The sequence below is a fragment of the Mobula birostris genome, chromosome 8 (genome assembly GCF_030028105.1).
Source record: "Mobula birostris isolate sMobBir1 chromosome 8, sMobBir1.hap1, whole genome shotgun sequence".
NCBI classification, from domain to species: Eukaryota; Metazoa; Chordata; class Chondrichthyes; order Myliobatiformes; family Myliobatidae; genus Mobula; species Mobula birostris.
This window is the reverse complement of record NC_092377.1, coordinates 104855655-104876752: the sequence shown is the minus strand read 5'-3', so window position 1 is coordinate 104876752 and position 21098 is coordinate 104855655. Positions and strand designations below refer to the sequence as shown.

The window sequence follows — 21098 nt, the reverse complement described above, 5'->3', positions numbered from 1 at the left end:
TCTATCGATCTATCTATCAATCTATCTATCTATCTATCTATCTGTCTATCTATCTGTCTGTCTATCAATCTATCTATCTATCTGTCTATCTATCTATCTATCTATCTGTCTGTCTGTCTATCTATCTATCTGTCTATCTATCTATCTATCTATCTGTCTGTCTGTCTATCTATCTATCTATCTATCTACCACTTGGTTGAGATACAGAGCAGAATAAGCCTTCCTGGCCTTTCGAGCCACACTGCCCAGCAATCCCCGATTTAATCCGAGCCTAATCACGAGACAATTTACAGTGACCATTTAACCTACCAACCAGTAGGACTTTGGACTGTGGGAGGAAACTGGAGCACCCAGAGGAAACCCACACAGTCATAGGGAGAATGTATAAACTCCTTACAGGGGAGAGGTGGGAATTGAACCTGGGTCGCCTGTACTGTAAAGTGTTGTGCTGACCACAATGCAACTTGCCACCATAAAGGTATCTACTCTAGTATCAGACATTTCAAACTTGGAAAGAAGATTCTGACTATTTATTTTATCTATGCCTTTCATAATTTTATAACATTCTGATAGGTTGCCTTTCGGTCTCTGACACTCCACGGAAATCCCCCTTAGTTTGTCTAACCCTATAGCTAACTCTCTCTAATACAGGTAGCACTCTGCTGAATTTCTTCAACACCCTCTCCATGTCTTTTCTGTAAGGGAGCAACCAGAATAGTACCCAATAATTAAACTCTCTTCTCAATCAATCATGTCAGAGGTATCACATTGAAATGAGGGTTGGAGAAGTCAAAGATCTCATCACAAAAATATTTATGGACCTAGTTACAGGAGCCCACATTCCCAAGGTCGTCCTCAGGGGAGTCTTTGACCTGCTCTGTCACACACACAGAGGCTGTCACACATGGCTTAACTGAAGTGAAATGTCTTCACACAAAACTTTGTCTATTTCCCTCCACAGTTGCTGCCTGTCCAGTCATGCTCCTCCACCATTTGGTTGTTGCTCCAGATTTCAGCATCTGCCGTCTCTGGTGACTTTTTTTGGTGATGGTGGAGCTGAAGATGACGGAGATGGGGAGTAGGAGAGGTTGTGGCTTATCTGTAATAACAAGCAGTTTCTCACAGAAGGATTTAGGAGAAAATTGTTCAATCAGTTATCTGTCATAGAATTTCAGGTTTGGATTCTTTGCGCTTAAGGGAGGGGAATTTTGGACTATTGGGAAATCAGCCAGAGTAAGGAAAAGTAATAGTTTCCTCAGGAGCCAAAGCATCAGAGATGGAGGTGAGGATCATGCTGAACAGGTCCACAGCTGCAGAATATGTGGTTTGGTGTTTATGTTAGCTACCAACAAACCTTTGCAGTCCAGTCAAAAATACAGGAAGTTTGGAATATCAAATTGAATGCATCCTTTAATTCTGTGGCCAGCTCTTGTAAAACCTTGTACTATAGGCCATCAGCTTTTAGCCTCTTCATTTTGCAGTGTGAACCTCTCCTAGGATCTACACTTTATCAGAAATATTTCTGTGTCTTTAACATAAACCAGATGGCAAGTATTCATTTAATGTCTCTAGTAATTCTTCATTCCCACAATCAGTCCTCTTGCCTCTGCCTGAAAGAGACCCGTGTTTATTTTCAATAGCTTCTTCATTTTTAAGTTCCTGGTTTACTTATCTCCTTCTTTGTAACTTATTTCTTCTTTATTAATTTCTTGATCATGCTTTGGTGCATTCTAAAATCCTCTCAATGCTCAGGCTTTGTGACACACTGTGATACTCATCCTTTAAAGTAATATTACTTATACTTCTCTGAGGGTTGTCACCTTGCCAGTGTAGAGAGGCTCGTGAATTCCTGAGATCCTAACAGTGATGCTATCTAGAGCTCAGCTCCTGGTAGCGTCACCCATGGCGGTAAGGTCAAGGGGAAGGTTCCAGACAAAGAATGATCCAACCTAGACCTCAATAGTGGAGTTGGTGGAAGATGACAACACATCACAACAGCACAGATGGGTCTCTAGTGATCTTGCACTCCAAGCCACTGGACCTTGACCACACTCTGCCAAGGACTATGTGGAGGCTGCCCATGAATTAGCCTCCTCATGTTAAACAAAATCACTCACGTGCATTCTCCATTAAGGTAATTCACCTTTTCTACTATTTATAACTCCTTCTGTCGGACAGAATTATTACAGCACGGATTTTACAACTTACAGAATATGTCCTTTGCAAATGATGAATTGGCTATCATAATCATGGTTTCCTGTTCACATTACTTCACTAAATCAATCTCAAAATCAGCATATTTTTCTATCTTATTATGAGAGCCTCTTTTTGGCACCAAGTTATTACCACACCACTAGATTTCAAGTATCCAGGCTGGTTCCTTAAGTTAATGGGGAGAGAGGAAGAGCAGGAAGTGAATTTTGGTAACATTCTGATAATCCATTATTCAACCATTCAGATCTCCCAATGGTTCTGGTTCACAGGGTCATGCTCCATTGAAACTCACTAGGGGCCTGGTTTCCACAAGACACAGAACTCACCAGGAACCCATTTCCCACATGCCTTTCAAACTTACTGGGTCCACTGTAAAAGTTATCCTACTGTGTAATTTCTTCCAAAAAAAAAAGGCAAATTAAACGTTTTTTCGGTAGAATTGCATCCAGTGGTCTGGAAAATCAGTCAGTCCAGCATGTACATTGATGGATACAATTCTACTGAAAAAACGCCTAATTTGCCTTTTTTTTTTGAAAGAAATTACACAGTAGGATAACTTTTACCAGAGCTTCCAGATTTACCAGATTATCAGAGCTTCACTATGTGCACAGGGGTGACTATAGACATAGCAGCAGAATTAAGCCATTTGGCTCATCACATTGATCCACCATTCTGATCATGGGTGACTTATTTTGCCCCCTCAACCATACTCTCCCCTCGTCACCCTTACTGATCAAGAACCATTTTAGATATACCTATTGAATGTCCCATACAGCCATCTGTGGCAATGAATTCTGCAGATTCACCAGACTCTGGCTAGAGAATTTCCTGTTCATCTCTGCTCTGAAAGGGTGTCCTTTTGTCCTTTTATTCTGAGGCCTTCCCTCTGGTCCTGGGGGAGGGCTCATAAGGTAAAAGGCAAAAGGATATTTGCCTCAGAGGACTAGATTTAGAGGTACTGACCATAACTTTAAAAAAGTCCTTAAAAAAATCAGCCGCAATCAAAATTAACATAAAAGTAGTTCAAAGTAAATTAATAATCAAAGTATGTAGATGTCACCATATGCTACTTTGAGTTTCAAGTTTTTGCAGGCATTCACAGCAGAACAGAGAAGTGCAATAGAATGAGTGAAAAATTACACACCAAGACTGACAAACAGCTGATGTGGAACAGAAGGCAAAACGTGTAACTAAAAAAACAGAAAATAAATCATACTGAGAACATGAGTTGTTGAGCCCTTGAATGCAAATCCATAGGTTGTGATATCAGTTCAGTGTTATCACTGATGTTAAAGTTATCCACGCTGGTTCAGGAGCCTGATGGTTGAGGGGTGATAACAGTTCCTGATCCTAGTACTGTGGGTCTTATCGCTCCTGTACTTCATTTTCAATGGTAGCCGTGAGAAGAGAGCATGGTCTGGATGAAGGGTGTTCTTGACGATGGATGCTGCTTTCTTGTGGCAGCCCTCCTTGTAGATGTGTTCAGTTGGTGGAGAGAGCTTTGCCTGTGATGGAATGCGTTGTGTCCATCATGGAGTTTCTGACTTTACGGCCTCTTCTGTGTGTTTGATGGTAATGAAAGAGAGGAGTCTAGAACCAGAGGTACACACACAAAAATGCTGGAGGAACTCAGCAGGCCAGGCAGCATCGAGGAAAAGAATACAGTCGACGTCTCTGCCCAAAACATCCAACAGATTAGATATGGCAAAGTTATTTCCCATGGTAGGGGATTCTAGGACAAGAGGGCATGACTTCAGGATTGAAGGATGTCCTTTTAGAACTGGGATGCGGAGAAATTACTTCAGTCAGAGGGTGGTAAATCTGTGGAATTTGTTGCCACGAGCGGCTGTGGAGCCCAAGTCATTCGGTGTATCTAAGGCAGAGATAGATAGGTTCTTGCTTATCCAGGACATCAAAGGGTATGGGGAGAAGGCAGGGGAGTGGGGATGACTGGAAGAATTGGATCAGCCCTTGATTGAATGGTGGAGCAGACTCGTTGGGCTGAATGGCCTACTTTTGCTCCTATATCTTGTGGTTTTATGGTAGTGAATTAATGGATTTCTCAAGCTCACATTGGGCATGTTTGCCTTTGTCAGTCAGAATATTGAATACAGGAGTTGTGGTGTCATGCTAAAGCTGTACAAGACATTTGTAAGGCTACTTTAGGAGTGCTGTGTACAGTTTGGTGACCCTGCTACTGGAAGGATGCCATTAAACTGGAAAAAGGCAAAAAACAACACTGTAGCATGGTGGTTAACACAACACTAATACACCTTGGGGCATCAGAGTTTGGAGTTCTTTGTAAGGAGTCTCCGTCTGTCCTCCCCATGGAATGTGTGGGCTTTCCCTGGGTCCTCCAATTTCTTCCCACCATCCAAAGACGTGAAGGTTAATTGATCATTGTAAATTGTCCTGCGGTTAGGTTAGGGTTAAATTGGGGTTGTCAGTGGTTGTTGGGGTGGTGTGGTTCAAAGGGCCGGAAGTGTCTACTCCATGCTGAATCTCCCAATAAATATAAATATAGATAAATAAAAAGGGTTTAACGAGGATGTTACCTGGACAGGAGAACTTGGGTTACAAGGAAAAGCTGGACAGGCTCATGTTCTCAATAGTATTTATTTATTTGTTATTTGTTTTCAGTTTCTGCCTTTTGCCCATTGGTTACTTGCCCACTTTGGTTTGTGTTCCATTCTTCATTGATTCAGTTGTCTTTCTTTGTATCTACTGTGAATGCCCGCGAGAAAATAAATCTCAGGGTTGCATATGGTGATATATATGTACTTTGAGTTACCTTGAATTTTGAACCTCTACTTTTCTCTGGAGATAGGCAGCTGAGGGGTGAACTTGGAGGGGTTTGTAGATGGTGGTTGGTGTGGACAGACATGGTGGACTGTACAGATAAACATGGTGGTCATTATGGATAGACATGGCAGTTGGTATCAATAGGTATAGTGGTCAGAATAGACAGACATGGTGTTTAGTATAGATAGATGACATACTGACATGGTAGTCAGTATAGATCGATGGTGGTCATTATAGATAGACAGCGGTTGGCATAGGTACAAGGTGGTTGATATAGATACACATGGCAGTCAGTATAGATAGTTGGCAGTTGGTATAGATAGACATGGTGATCGATATAGATAGACATGGTGATTGATATAGATAGACATGGCAGTTGATATAGATAGATATGGCCGATGGTATAGATAGATGTGGCTGACGGTATAGATAGACATGGCGGTTGATATAAATAGACATGGCTGACAGTATAGATAAATGGTGGTCAGTATAGGTAGATATGGCAGTCAGTATAGGTAGACATGGTGGTGGGTATAGCTGCCTTGGTCTGAAGGGCCAATTTCTATATGCTACTGTATAATTGTTTGAGCTGATTTTCTGTACCATTCTGTACCATTTCACATCAGTCGTCCATCAGGCGAGTACAGGCTTATGATGCTACATTCATTAAAGTAGTGGGTATGGTGCCTGTGATCCAACAATGAGATTGCTGGGTGAGATTCCTGATTTGTCAGGGATTATTAGTTGAGTGCTGAGTAAACTCATCCAAAGGATTCAACATAGATTGAACAGGAGCATAAATATACATTATAATTTGCAAATAATTTGAGCATTTTCTACTGAAAGAAGTCAAATAAAATGCAATTTCATTCATTTATTTTGCTGACAGTTTGTTATGGTCAGTCCAAATACTAGCTATCTCTGTTGGTACTGGACTTTTTCTTTTGCTCTCTCTCTCTCTCTCTCTCTGTCTCTCTGTCTCTCTGTCTCTCTCCATCTCTGTCTCTCTCTAACTCTTCCTCTCTCTGTTCTCTCTATCAGTATGTCTCTGTCTCTCCCTTTCTGTCTATTCTGAATGTACGTCTCTCTGTCTCTGTCTGTCTGTATGCACGTTTCTGCCTCTTCCTCTCTCTCTGTCTGTCTGTCTCTGTCTCTCTCATGCACACACAGATACACACAGAGCTTTGTGTCATCTAGCGGAAATATTCATTCATATAAATTGCCCAAACTGCTTTGAGTTCTTGTCACTCATACAATGTACTGACACTGATTCCTTTTGCAGTCAGCTGAAGTTCTGTATTTGTGGGCAGTGTCCATTTTTACTGAGCAAGTAGGTGCTGACACTAGAGGAAGGCTGTGGTACCTAAAACAGTGCTCGCATGCAGATGAAATGTTTGGCAGAAGGCCTCAGCAAGATTTCATTTCCTTCATTTTGTTCCTTCTTCCCTCAGTCTGTAACGGCAACTAACTACAAGCAGCTCAGCTGTTCTGTTGCAAAGGGAACTGCTAGAAAGTGTTCAGCTGTTGACAGATTCGACTTGCTGAGAACACAGGATAAATATAACTCAGGGGAGCTGATCCCTACATAGCCACAGTTGCCCAAGTATCTGAGGGCTGTGCGTATTAGCTCTGGCAAGCATAGCAGCGGGACTTTACACGGGAGAGCAGCAGATTTTATGTTCCAAGCTCTGACGGTCTGAAATGTAACTAGCAGTCTGTGTGAACCTTTTATGGTAGCCAGATTTATTTGAGTAAAGAAGCATGCTCTCGCTCTCTTCTCCTCTACTTCCTGTATGATCTCAGCAAGTGGATTAAGGAGAACGAGGAACTCATCTTCACTGGTTCTAAAGTATGGGAATGTTTGCCCAATCGAACGGCTTCCAAAGTCTGTGGAACAACAACACCTCTTTCCGCTGAGCTTTTGTACTCTATCAGTGCCTTGATAACTCCAGTAGCAGGTAAGTGAAGCATCTTCTCATCTCATTTATTCAACCAAACTGTATGACAAAGTGTAATCAAAAAATGCAACACCAACTTCTACTGTGGATCTAGGCAGCAAAAACTACATGTGCCGTTTATCGGAGGATGCCTTTTGTTGGTGCTTTTTCATTCTGAGCTGTCAAACAGAATAAAATTGATTTTTCTTGTAGAATTGCTGAAACACAATAAACCCACATAAACTAAATGTTTATTAGAGTTACGAGAATGTTTGTTTGAATAAGCATGGATGGTAGGGTTATGGAGGGCTTATGGTCTGGGTGCAGGTCGATCGGAGTAGGCAGTGTAAATGGCTTGGCACAGACTGGATGGGCTAAAGGCCCTGTTTCTCTGCTGTACTTTTCTATCACTCTACGACTCTAATATTTGTTGGACTCAGTCTGTGTCAAAATCTGGAATAGTTCTGATGAAGTTTGAATAGTTTTGACAGACCACTTTTTATACCCTGTATATTTCTTCCTGTAATTTAACGTCTTGCACTGTGCTGCTGCAGCAAAGACGTAATTTCCTGACGTGTGTCAGAGGTAATACACCTAATTCTGATGACAAAATCAGAATACCAGAAAAATAAGAATTCTCTTTTTATTCTTTGCATTATCCATAACGATAACTTTGCAGTAGAACGGTTTAAATCTTCAGGGCCCACTTGCTAATACCATTTCTCAGTAGCTTTAAATAAAACAATTTGTGAACGCAGTTGTTTGAAATCTCCTTTTCCACGTGGCCTCTTTGTAATTAGGATATTTCATGGTACGTTTCTGATGTCCCTGAGACTCCAGCAACTATCACCTGAACATTTTGTGTTGCTTTGCCTTAAGTACGCACTACAACTACTTTGGATGTGATTGGCCTCACAGGCTTCACCGATCTTTCCTCACATACAGCCTTACCCAGTTCTTAGATGAGTAACAGAAATGCTGGTCTGAGCAGATGCACCTTCTGCTCCTGGCCCTCTCCCCAAGACAATTGGAAAAGTGATTATTTTCAGGCTAAGAGTTTACGTAAATTGGACCCACAATGCATCCACCAGCATACATAGCAGTCATATTACAGAATCTTGAGTCAACTCATTATCTCAAAGATCCTTTTATGGAGCTGGGAATTGTTCATTATTCTGAAACAGTCAATGGTACAGTATTCACAGGGTCCATTCTTTGCTTTGCAATGGTTTTTCTCTTCTGTGTTGCTTGCAATATTAACACTATAATGCATTGTGTCACTATCGTGAATTTTTCAACTGTTATTTGGCAGTAAATTACCACAATGCCAGTGAGCTTTCTCACAAATATTAACTCTTTAGGTAGGCTTTTAATGCTTGTAAGCACTCTTTAAAAATTATTTTACAAAATAATTTTGAATAAAATGAATAAAATATGAGGCCACCCTCAGGGTGGAGGAGCAACACCTTATATTCTGTCTGGTAGTCTCCAACCTGATTGCATGAGTATCGGTTACTCCTGCCTGTAAAATAAAATTCCCTCCCCCTCCCCTCTTTTTCTATTCCCCCTCTCTGGTCCCTTACCTCTTTTCACCTGCCTATCACCTCCCCAGGGTCCCCTCCTCCCGTGGTCCACTCTCCTCTCCAATCAGATTCCTTGTTCTCCAGCCCTTTCTCTTTCAAACCCTTCTTTACCTATCACCTTCCAGTTGTTGTCCTTCCCCACCTTTACATTCTGTTGTCTTTCCCCTTCCCCTTCTGTGCTGAAGGAAGGTCTTGGCCTGAAACATCGGCTCCTAATGGATGCTGCTGAGCTCCTCCAGCATTTTGTGGCTGTTGCTCTTGGATTTCCAGCATCTGCATAATTTCTTGAGTTTTCAATAAATAAGGTCCCTTCCAGGAAATAGTATTAATTATCTGAATTCTTCAAGAAACAAATTTAGCACATACCATAACGTTGAGACTGCAAGCATATTTTTAATGTAATTAAGCAGATGAAGAATTGAGAATATCGAAGAACTGAAGTCATCCTTCATCACTGGGAGTGAAGTGTTCGCCTGGTATTGGAAGTCATCGCAAGATCCAAACCATCGGCTGCGAGATTGCTCCCATGCAACTTGCAAATTGGATTCCCTGCTGGCCACGCTGGGTCACAAAGTTCCCGTGTGCTTGGGGAAGGAATGTAACAGGACAATTCACTGATGATTTGAGCTAGCTCCAAGAATTGTGAAATCGTCAGCCATGATGCCATCATCCTGGCAAGACTAACTAGAGGAGTCTCTGGGGAAAAAATGCAATCTGTAGTTCTAAGAAAACTTGAATGAGGTCATCTGATGTCTAAGCTGTACAGAGTTTTGTGTTCCTATGCTCTGTGGCGATGAGGAAGTAGTTATTGGATCAGTGTAATTAATAGGTTATATACGTTGTTTCAACAATTATGAAGTAACTGGTAATGACTTAAGAGATCAATAAAATTGACTTACTAAGTTTCCTAGCATACCCCAAAATCCATAGCAAATATATTTTAATTATCCATTAGTTGGCATTTGTTCTGCCTGTCTACCAATTTAAATAGAATTATTAATGACCTACAGTCAAGTTAAGTCAAGACAAGTTTATTGTCATTTAACTATATACATGTATACCGTCAGACGAGAAAATGTTTCTCTGAACCAGGGCGTAAAGCAGAGTGGTACACATAACACACATGTAGCACACACTAACTTAGGAAAGTAAGAATAAAATCTACAGATGCATTATACATAAATAAAGTGCATAAATTAAATATTGTAAGGTCCAGAGTAAATTAACCGGTGACATTTTGAATGCAATGTGGCAGGGATTTCAGAAGCCTAATGGCCTGAGGGAAGAAACGTTTCCTATCCTGACCGTTCTTGTTTTTATGGATCAGAGTGTCCTGCCTGATGGTGGAAAGTCAAAGGGGATGCTGGATGGATGGGTGAGATCCTAAGGGCTCTGCGTATGTAGCACTCATGATAAATGTCCCCGATGGATGGTAGGGAGACCCCTATGATCCTTTCAGCCGTTCTCACAATCCTTAGTAGGGTCCTCTGGTCCGATGCTCGACTGCTCCCGTACCAGATGGAGATGCAACTTGTCAGGATGCTCTCATTGGTGCTCCTGTACAATTCAGTCAAGATGGTGCGAGTGGGAGCCTCACTGACTTCAATCTCCTTAGGACGTGGAGGTGCTGCTGTGCCTTCTTGTTCAGAGTGATGATATTGAGGGATCAGGTGAGGTCATCCGTGACGTGAACTCGGTGCACTTAACTCTCTCTCTCTCTAAGTAGGAGCTACGTATGCGCAGAGGGGGAATGTTTGATATACACATATTTTAATGTCCTCTGTTTAGTTGCTATCACAAATAACCTGTTCATAAGCATTTCAAATCACCATATGCATGAACATGATATTAAAGATCGAATGCAAACAGCAGCCATCTGTACAAAATAAATATTAAGGTTGCAACGACTAAGGGAGCTGGTCAAAAGGTTAAGTGTATCTATCCCCAGTTGGGCCTCCTGTTTATCAGCTGTCCATCTTGATCCTAAAGTCATAAATAGCAACAGCATTAGTTCTTTCACATTCACGCTCTTTAGCTTTTGGAAACAGCACACTTTGGCCTGTTTGTGGAGCTCCTGCCAGTATGACCTGGGTCTATAAATGGCACTGAAGTGCAGATACATGTATATCTATTTGGTACAGTTCCCAAAGCTTTGCTCTTGTGTGGGCCAATTGCATTAAAAAAAACCTCTTTTTTTTTGGAATCGACGTCTGACCCGTAAATTGTAGGCTAAGAGAAAGACTGATGTTTAATTAATCGTTTGAATGTGGCATGTAGATGCCTCAGGGCACTTTATAGCAAATGAAGTATTTTGAATTGTAATTGCTGGAATTGCAGTAGCCAATTTGTTCAAAGCCAGCTCCACTATGACAATGACTGGAGAGCCTATTTTGATATTGATGGAAAGATGGAACCTTGCTTTAATTTCCCTGTTGTTTTTAAATGTAAGGAGCTTTTGCATTCACCAGAGATACAGCCTGTTAAATTTGCACTCACTGTGGCACGGTTTTGTATTTTGCCCTCAGACTAGGACTTGAACACACAAGCTCCTGGTTCAGAGTTGTGTATGCTGCAGCTGAACTATCTTACTTCAGGAATAGTCACTGTAATACAAGCCCTCTCGTTATTTTTCCGGTACATTCCTGTAATCAGTGACAGAAATTCAACTGCTTGTGTTTGCAATATTTTGCTTTGGTAAAGAGCATATTGCTTCTGCAGAGGATTTTAGTTTGAAGTGTGGGGGTGGGGGCACAGTGGTTAGGGTAATGCTCTACCGTACCAGCGACCAGGGTTTAATTCCGGTCGCTGTCTGTCAGGAGTTTGTACGTTCTCTCCGTGTGGGTTTCCTTCGGGTGCTCCGGTTTCCTCCCACAGTTCAAAGATGTTCAGGTTGGGAGGTCAACTGGTCATTGTATATTGTCCCTTGATTAGGCCAGGGTCAAACTGGGGGCTGCTGGGTGGTGCAGCTGGAAGGACTTATTCTGTGCGTATTTCAATAAATAAAAAAAATTATGTTTCATCAGATAACTGGTCCAGCTTAGCAAATACAGTCAGTTCTGCTTAATTGGGATGCATCGGGACCAGTACATTTTGGCCCAATTACGAGGCTGTCTCAATTAGCCAATGTTTCATGGAAATAGTTAAAAAGGTATAATAAAGACAAACTACCATTTAACTGAGTAACAAATTATTTTTTAAATGAACTAAAGAACAATGTAGAACACTATCAACACTACTATAGTTCTATAAAACTGTCCATTAGTTCCTAACAGTTATGGATGGAGGAACTCATCTAGTGTATGCATTCTTTTGATTGATTGCAAATGAACAAAAATCAGTGCAGGTAATGGATTGCCTTTAAACAATGCTATCGGCGATTGCATCCTCCAAATTTTCATTATCATTGTAACATTCAAGATGAATGCTGATACCTTCTAATACTTCATTGTTCCTAACTTGTTGAAGTGGTGAAATCATTTCATGTTCACTCCCAATCATTTCTGGCATCTCTAAGCCTGAATACTTGAAATTGTGGTGAGCAAAACAGTTCTGAATTGTCTTCCTGCTTATCGCTCTCCAATTATCAGTGACAAAAATCACTGCTGTTTGAACACAAGCATATGCAACTGGCACTATTTCAAAACTGCTTGCTGTAAGCACAGTGTAGAGTTGAATGGTCACACAAGTGCACGCGTCTGATGCTAGTTAGAAACTGTTTAGCAATAGTCTCCTGTCCCAATTAAGCGGCATATTGTCCCAAATGAATGAAAGGAATCCCGGCTATTTTCTCGATTAGATTTTTTTTCTTTAAGAGCTGTCCCAAATAAGCAGCTGCCCCGATTAACTGATGGCACAATTAAGTAGAATCCACTGTACCTGGAATTAAAGATATTGTACTGAACAGTGGTCACATCTCTTTTCAGGTTTGTATTTATGAGTTTCTGATGCAATAATCAGTGACAGGATTGTCAGTCAATTATTGTCAGTGATTGGACTGGATAATGCACAACTATTTATCACAAGATTTAAAATCTATTAATTTATTGTCTAACTAACAATAGAGTTTGTTGATCAAATGACTGAGGGAATGAGGAAAATTGCTGTGGACCTCCAAAAGATATTTGTTAAGTCATCATATAATGTGCATGTCATTGGAATGAAGAACATACAGTAGTTGTGACCATGAGGTAATGGCTAAGTAACAGGAATCAGAGTTGGGATAGCTGGTGAAAGTTTGTGACTGGGATATGAGGAAGGCCCACAGTTGTGTTCCTTTGGAGTCTGCTCCAGGACATCTGATTGTTTCCTCATGTTCTTTTGCCCATCAACTTCTTTCTATATTATATCCTCAAATACTTGACTCCTCTGTCAGTAAAAATAGTTTGTCTTTATCTATTCTGTCATGATTTTAAATGGCTCTATCAGATCTTCAGATAACTAGAAATGTTTCAGAGAGTGACTCCAATCTATCTACACAACTGACGGCCCTCATTGACAGTATCATTTCTGCAGTGTCTTCCCTGCAGGGCAGCTCACGAGAGCAGAGGGAGAGAGGGCAAGAGAGAGTGTAAAGCAGACAGTGAGCATAAGAGTGTAGATTGAGAAGCTGGGAATATAAAGAGAAAGAGTCAATGAGAGCAGAGGGAGGGAGCTACAGCAAGCTCAATCTGTAGTTTGACAATACTGCTAAAGCATGTAAATGTTTGACAGTAATTGTGATTAAATTTGAAGGCACCCTCCAGCAATCAACTAAATTTTAATCACTAAGCACTCCAACTAGTAAACAAGTTAATTTGATCAACTCTACACTGATTAATTAATTAAATCAATACAGATACAGGATAGGAAATATGTAATACATCACGGGAGACTTTAATTTACAGGGCAGCTGATCAAAATAAATTGGGGGATAAACTCTTGAAATGTGAACAGATTTTTTGTAAGTCAATCATTAAGAGAGTAAGTAGTCCTGAAAAGGGATAGGTTCATAATTGTATTGTGCAGGGTCTGTTGGGGAAGAGTGATCATAACATGATGGATAGTTTAAAATTCAGTAAATGTATGACAAACATAAAAGTGGACTGAAGCAACCACTGCATGTAGTAAAAAGAAAAATGTTAAGGAGTATGAAATGTAAATCCTTTACATTCATAAATGTGATTATCAATGAGATATGATTTCCAACCCCTTTCCAATTCAACTCCAATCCTGTAATGTTTTTCTCCTTTCCATACCTCTCCCCTTCAGAACCCCAGTACCCATGTTTGTTCCTCTCCCTCTCATGGTTTCATCCACCTACTACCAGCCTATTTTACACTCTCCCATCAAGATGGTGCCAGCAAACAATGACTCCTTGAGCAACATCTTCCAGATAGTCAATTATTTCAGTTTTTCTACATCTTCTGCTTATTCTTTTTATCTCAATTGCATTTCCGAAACTGTTGGAGCCTGTGACTTACGGTCTGGAGTTCGATTGGTTTTGAGAGCGCTCTGCTGACCCTGAGAAAACTCCAAGAGAGAAACACAAGCATGACCTACCACAGGAAGAAGCTCAGAGATGATCAACTACGTTTCTCACTGATTAAAACGTGCACGATATTTGAGACATTGAGGCTCATGTGGAGGAGAGTGAGTGGTTGAATGGATACTCTCCTCAGAAGGCCACTGGGTTCCAGTCACTCTCCTTGGAAAGGCCATTGGGTTTGAGTCGCTCTCCTTGGAAAGTCTGCTGGTTCAAGTCGCTCTCCTCAATGCTCTCGGAGATGTGATTGAAATTCTGAGATTTATGGATTGAATTATAGTTCAAACTAACTGTAGTTCATATTGGCCTCTTTCAGTTCTGTGTTCTTTTTCTATGTTTTCGCCCATTCTTTCTTGTTGCCGATTGTTGGGCTGGGGGTTTGGGGTTTGATGTTACTGTTGCTGTTTTTTTCCCTTGTGTGTGAAATGCTAGTTTTTTTGCAAGGGAGGGTGATGGGGTAAAAACCCCATCACCCTCCCTTGCAACATCAATCATGGAGTTTGATGTTACTGTCACTGTTTTCCGGGTGGGCGATCTGTTAGATTTTGTGCGAGGGATGGGTTGGGGAGTTTGGGGTTTGTGAGCTTTTATTTCTTTTTCTTTGTGTGTGTGTGTGTGTGTGTGTGTGTGTGTGTGTGGTGGGGGGGGGGTTGGGGTTGATGTATTTCTCCATGGTTTTTCTGTATATCATGGCTATCTGGAGAAGATGAATCTCAGAGATGTATTCTGCATACATACTTCGAGGATAAATGAACCTTTGAACCTTTGAGCTCTCCCCATTGAGCTCTTCTTCTATCAGTTTTCACCTCTGTCCTGTTAACAACTTTCTGTAGTGGTAGCCCTTTAAGTTCCTGTTCCAACAGCTGTATCCAAACTTCATTTCACCTCACCACTCTATCTTTTCTTTGGTCTACCTCTACCTATATTCTTTTGTCCCCATCTCCATCCTTTCACCTCCCCTATGCAGCTCCATCTGCCCATTGTCCTTCACCCCTCCTTAGACTAGCAATTACCTACTGGCTGCATCTCACCTCTCACCATTTCCTCTTTACCCTGTCTATCTTTCCTCTCTTCTCTCAGTCCTGATCCAGGGCTTTGACCCAAAATGTCACCAATTCCAGTTCCTCTTGCAGGTTGTTTAGAATAGGGAACAAAGCGATGGCAGAGCAAATGAAGAAGTACAGTGTGTGTCATCTCTGTTTTCACAGAGGATAGAAATAGCTTCCCAGCAATGCTAGGGAGCCAGGGGTCCAATTAAAAGAGGGAATGAAAGGAAATTAGTAAGAAGAAAATGCTGGTGAAATTAAAGCACTGAAAACCACTACAGCAGATGGTGTGTTAAAGTATTAAAAGTAAGTTGCTGTGGAATGGCTCCTACAGGTTGGAGGCTGGCAATGTAATCCCCTCCATTAAACAAAACTCTAGGTGAGAGAGAGAGAGAGAGAGAGAGAGAGACAGAGACAGAGAGAGAGATAGAGAGAGAGAGACAGATAGAGAGAGAGAGAGAGAGAGAGAGAGAGAGGTAGACAGAGAGAGAGTAGTGTTCTTTCTTTGAACTACTTAATTCAATTTTTTGATTTACTTTTACTGTAAATTATATTTTTTATTATTATGTAATGCTGCAACAAAACGACAAATTCCACGACATATCAAAGTTCAAAGTAAATTTTTTTGTCAAAGTATATATACGTCACCATACACAAGCCTGAGATTCATTTTCCTGCGGGCATACTCAGCAAATCTATAGAATTGTAACTATAACAGGATCAATCAAAGATTAACCAGGACACCAAACGGTGCAAATGCAAATATAAATAAATAGCAATAAATAACAAGTCAAGTCATTGGTTGTAGGAACATTTCAATGATGGGGCAGGTAAGTGTAGTTGTCCTCTTTTATTTAAAAGCCTGATGGTTGAGGGGTAGTAACTGTAACTGATCCAGGTGGTGTGAGTCCAGAGGCTCGTGTACCTTCTACCTGATGACAGTAGCAAGAAGAGAGCATGGCCTGGGTGGTGGGGATCTCTGATGCTGGGTGCTGCTTTCCTATGACAGTGTTTCATGTAGATGTGCTCAATGGTTGGGAGGGCTTTACTCATGATGCACTGGGTCAAATCCATGACCTTCTGTAGGATTTCTGTTCAAAGACACTGGTGTTTCCATTTTTGTTGCCAGTAATATTAAAACTGATACTGATTCTGAATCTGAGTTTGACTGGTTAACCTCATATCAGTAGATGGGTAAACCCTCGAGGCTGTTGTAATGAGTATAGGACAGTATATGTAGGAAGTATTAACAAGATTAGACAAGTTCGGCGTGAAAGAAATATTGTGTTTGATAAACCAACTGGATTTTTTTTTGTGGATTTAACTGGTAGAATAGAGAGGATGTGGGGTATTTCAATTTTCAAAACTTTGATAAACTTCCACACAAGATCAGTGTACAAAGCTAAAATATATGGGATTAGATTACTGGCATGAAACAGAGTCTGAAAAAATAGGTCATTTTTGGCGACTAGTGAGTTATCAATAGTTCAGACCACTCTCAATGTATATGAAGATGAGGGAACCAAAAGTAATGTTTCTAATTTTTCTAAAGACAAGAAATTGGTTGGAATTATGAGTTTTGAGCAGGTCGCAAAGTCTTCAAGGCATTTTACACACATTGGGTGAATGGGCAAATACAGATGCATTAAGCATGGATACATAAAATATTGTTCGTGTTCAGAATAAACAAGGCTATTTAACAGTTGGAGAACGGGAAAGGTTGATGCACTAAAGGATTTGGGTGTCCCACTTCTCCTGTTGCTGTATGCCAGCAGGCTGATGTAGCAAGATCAAGAAAATGTTTATAAAGAACAGCATTTATTCCAGTGTAATTAGCTGCTTAGGTTCTGCACTGCACTGCCCAGGGCGTTAATGGAGACAGATTCAATTGTAGTGTTGAAAAGGGTACTTAACTACCACAGGTTAGGAACAGGCGCTTCAGCCCATGATGTTGTGCCAAAATAATTAAACCCTTAACTAAACTAATCCTGCTTACACTATCTCTCCATTTTCTCCACATTAATGTGCTGATCAAAGAGTTTCTCAAAACCTCTATTGTATTTCTCACTATTACCAAGCACATTACACTCCAGACACCTATTTCCTGTGTGTAAAAAAGTACATTACCCTTTATCAGGACTGAAACGTTGACAGTTTATTCCCCTCCATAGAGGCTGCCTGACCTGCTGAGCTCCTTGTGTGTGTTGACATTTTTGTTCAGGTATCTGCAAATCAATATCCCATTTTAAGCATACAACTGGAAAAAAGAGATTTTGGACCTAACAAGGAAGCTACAATCAAGTAAAACCCAACCTCAGAAGTGGCAATATGGTGTGAGGGTAAAAATGAACAGGTGTCAGTGAGAGCAAGGAGGCAAACTGTGGCCAACACCATCCTATGGCTTGTGCATGAGCTAGCAACACCGAGATGTGTTATTCATGATGACTGCCAATTAAACACTGTGTTTAAATACACTAAAAATATGTTTCTCGATGCCAGAAGCCATTAGGTCATGTTTTTAAATAATGTTTTGGAACATTTTGACAAAGGAGTGAACTGCTTTGAATAGCAGAGAGGCAATTGCCAATATTCCTAATTTGTCCAGAAGTTTTTAGAGATTCAAATGCGTTCGACGCAATCCACATATGGAGTGTCAAATACTTCTCACTGTAGCTTTCATCTCATTTATCTTGGAGGCACTAACACTGCACATCAGAGATCGTGAAGCTCTGTTATCTAGCCAACAGAGTGGAAGGGGGAACTGTAAAGGGATCACGTGCTGGGATTATGTTGTATTTGTACATGGTCCGTGAAACAAAAAGCTTGGAACTGGAGAAATGCTGGGGACATTAGAATATAGAGTCATAGGGTACCACAGCACAGAAACAGGCCTTTCAGCCCATCTAGTCTGTGCTGAACTATTATTCTGCCTAGTCACCTCAACCTCCAACACATCATTCTCCACGACTTCTGCCATCTCCAAAGGGATCTTACCACCAGCCTACCCCGCTTTCCACAGGTATTACCCCCCCCCCCCGTTACTTCCTTGTCCATTCGCCATTCATCTCCTTGCCCATTATCCTGCCCATTCACCTCCATTCAGGGTGCCTTCCAGGTGAGGCATCGCCTCGCCTGCAAACCTGCTGGGGTTGTCCATTGTGTCCGGTGCTCTGGGTGTGGCCTCTTCTACCCTGGTGAGACCCGATGTAAATTGCTTCATCGGCACCTCCAATCCATTCGCCAAAAGCAGGATCTGCCGGTGGCCAAACATTATAATTCCGACATACCCTTCCTCTTGTACCACGATGAGGCCACCCTCAGGGTGGAGGAGCAACACCTTATATTCTGTCAGTGCAACTTCCAACCTGATAGCATGAATATTGCTGTTTTGTTCCAGGTTAAAAAAAATTACTTCACCTCCCCCCTTCTCCTATTCCCCATTCTAGCCTCTTACCTCTTCTCGCCTGCCTATCAGCTCCCCCTGGGTCCCCTCCTCCTTCCCTTTCTCCTATGGTCCACTCTCTTCTCCTCTCAGATTCCTTCTTCTCCAGCCCTTTACCTTTCCTACCCACCTGGCTTCATCTATCACCTTCCAGCTATCCTCCTCCCTGCCCCCCCACCTTTTATTCTGACATTTTTCCCCTTCCACTCCAGTCCTGATGAAGGGTCCCAACCTGAAATGCAAACTGTTTGTTCATTTCCTTAGAGGCTGCCTGAACTGTCGAGTTCCTCCAGCGTTTTGTGTGCATTGGTTTGGATTTTAGCACCTGCAGAATTTCTCCCGTTTATAACTTGCACCTGGACCATCTCCCTCCATACCCCTCCCACCAATGCACCTTTCCAAATTTCTCTTAAATGCTGAAACTGAACCTGCATCACAACTTCTGCTGGCAGCTCGATCCGCAGTTTCACCTCCTTCTCAGCGAAGAAGCTCCCCCTCAGTTTCCCCTTAAACATTTCACCCTTCACCCTTAACCCATGACCTTACCCAACCTCGGTGGGAAAGCCTGCTTGCATTTACCCTACCTATACCCCTCATAATTTTGTATGTCAAATCTCCTCTCACTCCCTTAGGCTCCAGGGAATAAATTCCTAACCTATTCAACCTTTCTCCGTAACTCAGGTCCTCCAGTCCCAGCACCGTCCTGGTAAATTTTCTCAGTGCTCCTTAATTCATATTAATATTTTTCCTCTAGGGGGGTGACCAGAATTTCAATGGCACACAGCACAATAGTAGCCGTTTGTGTCATACCGAGGCCACCATCAGGTTGTGACTGCTTCTGTTCCTGAGCTTTGTTCATAATCTGAACAGTCTGTACGGTACAGATGAACTGCAGTGTGTGGGTGCTAGACGACTGGCCTCTGGCGGGTCTCATTGAGGCTGTGAATGACTAACTCCGCGCAGTGCTCCCAGATGGGCTTGGCTCCACCCAGTCCCCCACTGTTGTGGTTTGCGTGGGAGGAGAAGGCAAACAAAAATGCCATTCTCCCACCTGCAGAAGACATATACAGTCCCACAATGAGCAAGAAATCCATCCCCATGCATCCCACTGGTTTTCTAAAAGCTTGTTTGTATGTACAGTTCTGGGCAAAAGCAAGGCACATATACATAGTTAGGGTGCCTAAGACTTTTGCATCCTACTGTATTTGTTAATGTGGAGGGGAGAGCAAGTTTGTAAATCTGGCAGGAGCAAAGTCCATAAGACCATAAGAGTAGAGGTAGGCCATTCAGCCCATCGAGTCTGCTCCACCATTCAATCATGGGCTGATCCAATTCTTCCAGTCATCTCCACTCCCCTGCTTTCACCCCATACCCTTTGATGCCCTGGCTAATCAAGAACCTATCTCTCTCTGCCTTAAATGCACCTAATGATGTGGCCTCCACAGCTGCTCATGGCAGCAAATTCCACAGATTTACCACCCTCTGACTAAAGTAATTTCTCTGCATCTCAGTTCTAAAAGGACGCCCTTCAATCCTGAAGTCATGCCCTCTTGTCCTAGAATCCCCTTCCATGGGAAATAACTTTGCCATATCTAATCTATTCAGGCCTTTTAACATTCAGAATGTTTCTATGAGATTCCCCTCATTCTCCTGAACTCCAGGGAATACAGCTCAATAGCTGCCAGGCGTTCCTCATACGGTAACCTTCCTGGAATCATTCTTGTGAATCTTCTCTGAACCCTCTCCAATGTCAGTATATCCTTTCTAAAATAAGGAGCCCAAAACTGCACACAATGCTCCAAGTGAGGGCTCATTAGTGCCTTACAGAGCCTCAGCATCACATCCCCAAGGATGTTGGGATGTTGAGGGTGGTGTGCCATGGGTGGAGCGTGGGACAGGTGGCGAAGAAGGATTGCCAAGGTGGGGGGAGGAACAGGTGCAGACACACTCTGCCCTCAGACACCAGGCAAGGACATTTGGTTCCAAACAATTGTTTTTTTGATCATTACAGAATGTCCTTCTGGTGCTTCCTGCTTTCTCCCCTCTTCTTTGTGTATTGCACTATACTGCTGCCAAAGCAAAAACAAATTTCGTGGCATAAGTCAGTGATGATAAACCTGATTCTGATATAGGTCTCTGTAGTGGACTGAGAGTGGGAAAGGGGCGGGGAGAGGGGAGTCGCGGTTAAGAAAAGGGGAAGGAAGAGGGGAGGAAGCAGGAAGCACCAGAAGCACTACTGTGGAAAAGACCAGACCCCTAAGCTATGTATGTGACGAGAGCTGTATAACTCATCTACTTCTACCTGGAGGTCCAAGATGCTCTTGTTACATGCACGTGCAGTTCAACTCTTTGAGTGATAATGCAGAAAGTTTGAAGGTAATAACTCATCTCCTTCTACCTTAGGCCACGAACCTATCAATCACCCCTGCTGTGGACCACTTCTACAAAGAAGGGATCCGTATGCTCCATGACCGCTGGACTAAGTGTGTACATGTAGGAGGGGACTCTGTTAAAAAATAAATGTGCTAAGTTTTCTAAAATTGACTCCTTCTA

At 41.9% G+C, this 21098-nt stretch overlaps 1 protein-coding gene across 3 annotated transcripts in view; it reads left to right on the top strand.

Annotated features, from left to right (window-relative positions):
• The first annotated feature begins 6614 nt into the window (after nt 1-6614).
• LOC140201569 (filamin-A-interacting protein 1-like) overlaps nt 6615-21098 on the top strand; it is a 359890-nt gene continuing 345406 nt past the window's right edge. For 2 of the 3 annotated variants that reach the window (XM_072265860.1, XM_072265859.1), the window contains exon 1: nt 6615-6974. The gene's annotated coding sequence lies outside the window, so the exon portion shown is untranslated. The remainder of the gene's footprint in view (nt 6975-21098) is intronic. The other variant, XM_072265861.1, reaches the window with a different exon arrangement.